The following is a 7,647-nucleotide window of genomic DNA, read 5'->3' as shown; positions in this document are numbered from 1 at the left end:
TCATTTATAGAATCAAAGAAATGATTCTTTTACCATCTTGCATATTCCAAACTATCCAGTGTTAAATCAGGGCCGTTTGGATGAACACAGAGCTGATAGTGATGATAAATGTTTTAGATATGTGTCATGATCTGCTGCAGCTCTGCCAGTTTCCTCCTCTGTGCTCATTGGCAGGTCAGTGGATACACCTGTGCTGCAGCCTTTAAAAGCGTGCTCCTTCTCCCCACTCACTGCTGGATCATCTCATTGCCTCAACGTCTGTTCCTGCTCCCAACACCTGGTCTCAGCCCCTGGTCCTCTCCTGAGTTGTGAGTCATTTTCAAAGCCCGTTTTTGAGGACACTTTCTGTTTTGATCTCTTTTGTTTTGGATGTGGACTGTTTGAATCTTAGGACCCACGAGGAAGGATTTAACCCATCACTTCTGAACTCTGCCCCCCATTCTGCCACAAGAAGCCTACGCCCCAGTGGACCAGAGGCTCACCCTCATCATCAAGCTCCTTTTGTTCTAAGAAATATAGAGACTCTTTTTGCACTCTTGGGTCTGCTAACCTTGGCTGTTCTTTACACCACACCTTGACAATATGTGGAAATTGGTAATTTCCCACGGCACACCAGACCATCTCTCACTGCACACCAGACCATCTCTCACGGCACACTGGTTGAAAAACACTGTCATAGTCTGTGTTTATGTTGCCAGTCTGTGTTTTTATGTACAAAAGTTTCTCCATGGTTTTCCTCTTGGAACTCAAGTCCTTCGACTTCTAAACCACAATAGGATAACACCTACAGCTTGGTACACCTGACCTGGATCCTGCCTCAAGTTCATGAGATGGTTACCAAAGTTCTGCACCAGGATCACTGAGATATGAAGTAAATGCTCAGAACTAATTTACGTTCAAACGGATCATTAAAGTACAAATGATTACATGAAGTTACACTTGTCAAAACGTTTTTTCATGGAGTATCAGTTTAAAGTTAGGATCTAATCTCTAACATTTCTAAGCATACAGCATCTTATTAAAAGAAATAATTTCTTTTTCTACTTTTTATAATCTGGGCATCACATTTAAATGAGTCTCAATTAGGGCTGTCAGATTTGTCGCGTTAAAAACGCGTTAATCTGACATGTGCTTGACGCCGACAATTTTTTTTTGATGCATTAATCGCGGATTTTCTCATACGTGCCTTTCCATACCGCGCGGGCGTCCCCCCTCTANAAAGATCTGAATGACAATTAAAAACAAAAATCAAATAATATAAAACATCAAGTTTTAGAAATCGAAATAAAATTCCACAAACCAAAACAATTCTAAAAAAGATTAAAAAAGGAAATGTTTCAAAAAAACAAAAGTAAATTCCAAAAATAAAATGAATGGCTAAAAGAATCATTTTTCTCATACGTGCCTTTCCGTACCGCGCGCGCGGGCATCCCCCCTCTAACTCACCGACTGCTCTCACTAGATCACGGGCGGGTCTCCAAACACCGAGCTGCTAGCTAAAACCGGCCGGCGCTAGGACCTGGAGAGCTCCTGCACTCTAACCCGGCTCCGGTTCGCGTCCAGTACCACGTCTGATGGTACCGCCTCGCGTCCGGCGCCGCGTCCCGAGAGCTGCGGACCCCCGACGTTCCGAACAGCAAGCGCACCGGGGGACGTTTTAAATGTTCTGGAGGTTTAAGCGTGATCCAGCCCCAGCATAGCGGTCTGTCTGCCGGCATATTCATGGCGTGAGCTCCGCTGGACACGTCGCTGCATCGAGCTGCAGCCAGAGAACGCGGCGGCAGTAACAGACTGTCAAACTATCCACAGAGTATCCCGCTTTTCTCAGTATTTAATGTTTTAAAAAACAAAAGTTCATTGGAAATGATAAATCTCTATTTCATTTATTACTGTAGTTCACCAGAGGAGGAAAAGATTTGGTCCTGACAAAAAATGATCATGAAAGTGTTATGGAAATGTTACTTTTGATGTTTTTTATTTTATTTTACTGAACGTAGATTGAAGTTTTGAATTTAAAATGCCCTTCACTTGGGCTTTTGTTAGGCATTTTATGTTGCAGCCTTTTATTGTTAAGAAAGTTTATCTCAATACAATGTAACAAAATAAAGTATTTCTGATGAAAACTATTAATTTTGTCATTCTTGTTTTCATAATTAATGTAGAACTGCTAAATTCCACGAAGCACACTTTTTTTTCCTTAAAAAAGGCCACATATGAATTTGCGTTTAATCTCGAGTTAACTCTGGACAATGCGATTAATCGTGATTAAAAATTTTAATCACCTGACAGCTCTAATTACAAGCATTGATCTACAGTCCCTTGCGAAAGTATTCGGCCCCCTTGAACTTTTCAACCTTTTGCCACATTCCAGGCTTCAAACATAAAAATATCAAACTGTATTTTTTGTGAAGAATCAAGTGGGACACAATCATGAAGTGGAACCAAATTTATTGGATATTTCAAAGTTTTTTTAACAAATAAAAACTGAACAATTGGGCGTGCAAAATTATTCAGCCCCCTTAAGTTAATATTTTGTAGCGCCACCTTTTGCTGTGATTACAGCTGTAAGTCGCTTGGGGTTTGTCTATCAGTTTTGCACATTGAGAGAATGACTTTTTTGCCCATTCCTCTTTGCAAAACAGTTGGAGCTCAGTGAGGTTGGATGGAGAGAATTTGTGAACAGCAGTTTTTAGTTTTTTCCACAGATTTTCGATTGGATTTAGGTCCGGACTTCGACTTGGCCATTCTAACACCTGGATATGTTTATTTTTTAACCATTCCATTGTAGATTTTGCTTTCTGTTTTGGATGGTTGTCCTGTTGGAAGACAAATCTCCTTCCCAGCCTCAGGTGTTTTGCAGACTCCATCAGGTTTTCTTCCAGAATGCTCCTGTTTTTGGCTCCATCCATCTTCCCATCAATTTGAACCATCTGCAATGTCCCTGCTGAAGAAAAGCAGGCCCAAACCATGATGTTGCCACCACCATGTTTGACAGTGGGGATGGTGTGTTCAGGGTGATGAGCTGTGTTGCTTTTACAAACATAACGTTTTGTATTGTTGCCAAAAAGTTTGACTTTTGTTTCATCTGACCAGAGCAGCTTCTTCCGCATGTTTGGTGTGTCTCTAGGTGGCTTGTGGCAAACTTTAAACGACTCTTTTTATGGATGTCTTTAAGAAATGGCTTTCTTCTTGCCACTCTTCCATAAAGGCCAGATTTGTGCAGTATATGACTGATTGTTGTTCTATGGACAGACTCCCCCACCTCAGCTGTAGATCTCTGCAGTTCATCCAGAGTGATCATGGGCCTCTTGGCTGCATCTCTGACCAGTCTTCTCCTTTGTTTGAGCTGAACGTTTAGATGGACGGCCCAATCTTTGTAGATTTGAAGTGGTCTGATCCTCCTTCCATTTCAATATTATTGCTTGCACAGTGCTCCTTGGGATGTTTAAAGCTTGGGAAATCTTTTTGTATCCACATCCAGCTTTAAACTTCTCCACAACAGTATCTCAGACCTGCCTGGTGTGTTCCTTGTTCTTCATGATACTCTCTGCACTTTAAACGGACCTCTGAAACGGTCACAGAGCAGGTGCATTTATATGGAGACTTGATTACACTGCACAACAATTTTTTGGAAAATTTTTGCTTCCTGAAAATTTTTTGCTGATTGTGATACCTACCTAGTGGGTGTGCACAAATATAGTTTTGGTTTTGTTGCATCACGTAGGAACTCTGAGAAACAGGCATAGAACCGTTTACATGCAATATTGATTTATTCATAGTTATATTTCAATGCAATAATAAATGAATGAAAATTAAATTGTTTTGCTCCTGATTTTCGTTTGTATTTAATGTCTGGTGCATCACGTTGCAGTGTCCGACAATAATCAGCGAGCATGGACGGATTCCAGTTGCCCTGATACCGTTTTTCCACCGTAGCAGCTTCCTGGTGAAACCTTTCACCATGTTCGTCACTGACAGCACCGAGATTTTCTTGGAAGAAATCTAAATGTGAGTGGAGGAAAGGAATTTTGAGTGACATGTTGCACTTCATTGTTTTATATGCTTTCAGAAGTTTATCTACCAGCTGAACGTATTGTGGGGCTCTGTCATTTCCCAAAAAATTCTCCCCGACATCCTTGAATGCTTTCCATGCAACCTTTTCTGCCCCAACCAACAGATCTTCAAACTCCTTGTCCCTCACAACATGTCTGATCTGAGCACCAACAAAAATACCCTCTTTTATTTTGCCATCTGATATTTTGGGGAACATCTGTCTTAGATGATGAAAAGCTACACCTTCTTTGCTCATTGCTTTCACGAAATTTTTCATAAGTCCCAACTTAATGTGAAGAGGAGTGCCTTTTAGCCAAACTCGCAGACATACGGCACATTTTGCACAACAAATGTGAGGTGCCCATTCATTGTCTTGATGTCCAATTTTAGTCAAAGTACAGATTATAAGCTTTCTTCACAAGAGCATTCATCTGATTAAGAAGTGTGTACTCCTCACAAATGTAGCAGAATGTGTTGATACTATTACGACATTGAGGAGACATATTTAATAAAACTGACAGTCATGTAAAATATCTATAAATTCAAAATCAAAGTTACTTGTTAAAGTGCTGCTGAGGCACAATGCTATATTCAGAGCTGATAACATCTGTAACATCTGACACTGTAACATCTATATCAGGGGTCACCAACCTTTTTGAAACTGCGGGCTACTTCATGGGTACTGAATCATACGAAGGGCTACCAGTTTGAAATAACAAATTTGCTTAGTTTGCCTTTAGTTCTACATAATAATAATGATACTCTTCAATATGAAGACACCGATTTCTTAGCATAATTATCAATAATGACAACAAGCTAGGAAACAGATATCAATGTTCAGAACTTTATTAATCTCAACAGATCTTGTCACATTTTGAGGTAATGACCAAATGAAATGTTTTTAACAAAATTATAACTTATTAATTAATTATTAATTAATTATTACTAATTAATTATAACTATTATTAGTGGATCTACACTCCTCAAACGCTTTAATTCAGTCTCATGCACTCATCCCTTTATTTTCCTTAAACCTCTGAACAGGTTGACTGACAGATCCCACAGCAGGCAAGAATCTGCGCACGGTGCGTTCACTGACCTCTGGACATAAGCAAACAGCCACTCGGCCCAACCCAGTCCGCTAAACTTTGTCATTTTTAAACAACCCGCAGCAAAACAAATCAGTTTTTCAGAGAAAACGTCGACGCTATTTAATCACTCGATTATATCCGGATCAGTGCCGGTGTTCTATGTTTTCTCTGATAAACTGCTTCGTTTTACTGCCGATATCCGGGGCTCAGTGAACGCACCATGCAGAAACACTCAGCAGCCCTGGGTTCTGTTTCCATTACACATCAAACTTTAACCAAATTCTAGGAATTTAGAAAAAACAGTGTCGCAATGATACGGTTTCATAATAATGCGATAAAACACAAACCAACTCATGCGATAAGTCATTATGAACACGGCAATATGTGTTTTTTTTATTTGATTCACTAAAAAGAAGCATTTGAGTGACGTCACAGCAGTGTGGTGCGCGCGTGCCGCGCTGGCTCGCGCAGCGAGTCCATTGACAGTCTCAGATGCAAGTCAGAAGTCTGGTTAGTGGTATGTAAAAGAATGTCCAGAACAAGTATTCAGCCTGCAGAGGTGCGGCAACAGATGAAGGGTTGAGGAAATCTTGGTTATTGATTTTACACTGAAAAAAATAACTAATAAGATTTACTTAAGAAAATCCTCGTAACAATTTGCACTAACAATTCTTGATTAAATTTTACTGCATTTATGAATATAAAAACTACCAACAACAATCTAGTAAAATTTACTTAAGTTCACAAGTAAGGTTATTATCAAATCTCAAGTAAATAGAGCAAACATAAATTTCTCTAATAAAATTTACATAATAGTAATGAATGCTCCAAAAGTGATTACAACAATTTAAAAAGTATATCTTACTAATAAACAATAGAACAATTTGATTATATAAAAAATAAGTAAACTTAACTTCTTTACTAGAAAAATCTATATATTTGCATAATATTTGAATTATTATGTAAATATTATGAGGAATAATTAAGTATATATTACTGATGCAGAAAGTTTGTTTTTTCAGTGTACAGAGGAGATGCACGATCAGCTGTGACGCTGATCTCTCATGGCGCCCGCTGTGCTGTACTCGGACAGACACTTCAGAAGCGCATTTAATTAGAAAAAAGTCAAATTCCATTACGAAAAATATCCATCCATTTCAATACGCCCCCAAAACCAGCTCCCAATAACTCTTTTTCGAAAAATTTGAGTTTTTTTTGTTTTTGTTTGTTGTAATCTGTGTTTCCATTAAAGATGACTAATAATCAAATATTCTCGGTGTCTCTATGTGGCAAAGGGAGAAGGGACGCCTCATTCTTTGTTATTAGCTGCGTTTCCATTACACATTCGCGCAAAACTTTATGGAAATTCTAGGAATAAGAAAAAAACCTTTCGAAATGAAATTATAAATTATAATTTTGCGATAAAGCACAAACCAATTCACGCGATAAGTCATTAAAAACACGATGAACGAGAACAAGTATTTTTTTTTATTTCATTCACTAAAAGGGAGCATGTGGGTGACGTCACAGCGCGTGCAGCGCAGCTAGACTCAGGAGAGGGAGGAGTTTGTTCTGCGGTTAAAAGAAAAACCAGCAAATAAGCATCTGGACCTTTTTTCTGTCTGAAAACACGACATCATAAATTCAAGTTTCTGTCACGGCGCTCGCGCTCATGAGACTTCAGGCTCCAAGCTGCAAAAGTGCGTCTGTAGATGAAGCGATTAGGAAATGAGGAGCTGCTGCGCGATTCTGTATGACCCGCAATTTCTGAAGCGCTTTGACGCTGCAGGACCTCTTGGTGCGCCGGCTCAGCGGCGCTCAGATCAGACACTTCATACCGAGAAGCGCATTTATTTAGGAAAAAGTGTTTCCGTTACAGTTTTGCGAAAAATGTCTATTTCCTCCTCTAAGCGCAATTTTTTTCGAAAAATGACAGTTTTTTTTCCGAAATTGTGGTGTTTCCATTAGGAGAATTTATTATCCAAATTCCAATTTGCGAAATTTCAGAGTTAATGAAAATGCGACTATTGATTATCTCGTTAAGGAGAAAACGATTAAAAAAAAAGAAAAAAAGTGGGACAGGCCGTTTTTGGCCTCAGAAATAATGAACATCTATTTTTAAGATGTTTTAATTTTTAATTCTTTTTAAAGGGAGGTGTTATTTAAAAAAATGGCATCACAATAAAATAAAATTTTCGAGCAGCTCACAAGTGAGTTGTGCTATTTTTAGAAGAGACCTGCGGGCGACTGATGTGGAGCTCGCGGGTGACCTGGCGCCCGCGGGCGATGCGTTGGTGACCCCTGATCTATTTTATAAATGTTGTGGCAGGTTAAAGTTTACATCCACAGCTCCTTCACTAACATCTGCTCTGCGGTGTTTGTCACTGAGCAGAAAGCTAGCGCTAGCATTAGCGCGGTTTATTCTAGCTGGGCTTTTATTCGGTCCGAACGACCAAGAAAGAACCTCAACGGTGACGCCACGGATTAAGAAAATTATGTGCAA

General features: G+C 39.4%; 1 long non-coding RNA gene across 1 annotated transcript in view; it reads left to right on the top strand.

Annotated features, from left to right (window-relative positions):
* Positions 1-3,906: 3,906 nt before the first annotated feature.
* The window catches only part of LOC118599193, a 16,519-nt gene continuing 12,778 nt past the window's right edge, over positions 3,907-7,647 (top strand). The window contains exon 1 of the long non-coding RNA XR_004948491.1: positions 3,907-4,008. This is a non-coding gene — a long non-coding RNA (uncharacterized LOC118599193). The remainder of the gene's footprint in view (positions 4,009-7,647) is intronic.

The sequence above is a fragment of the Oryzias melastigma genome, linkage group LG9 (genome assembly GCF_002922805.2).
Source record: "Oryzias melastigma strain HK-1 linkage group LG9, ASM292280v2, whole genome shotgun sequence".
In the NCBI taxonomy this organism is placed as follows: Eukaryota; Metazoa; Chordata; class Actinopteri; order Beloniformes; family Adrianichthyidae; genus Oryzias; species Oryzias melastigma.
Note: the sequence above shows the minus strand (reverse complement) of the source record. Positions and strands in the feature narration are given on the sequence as shown.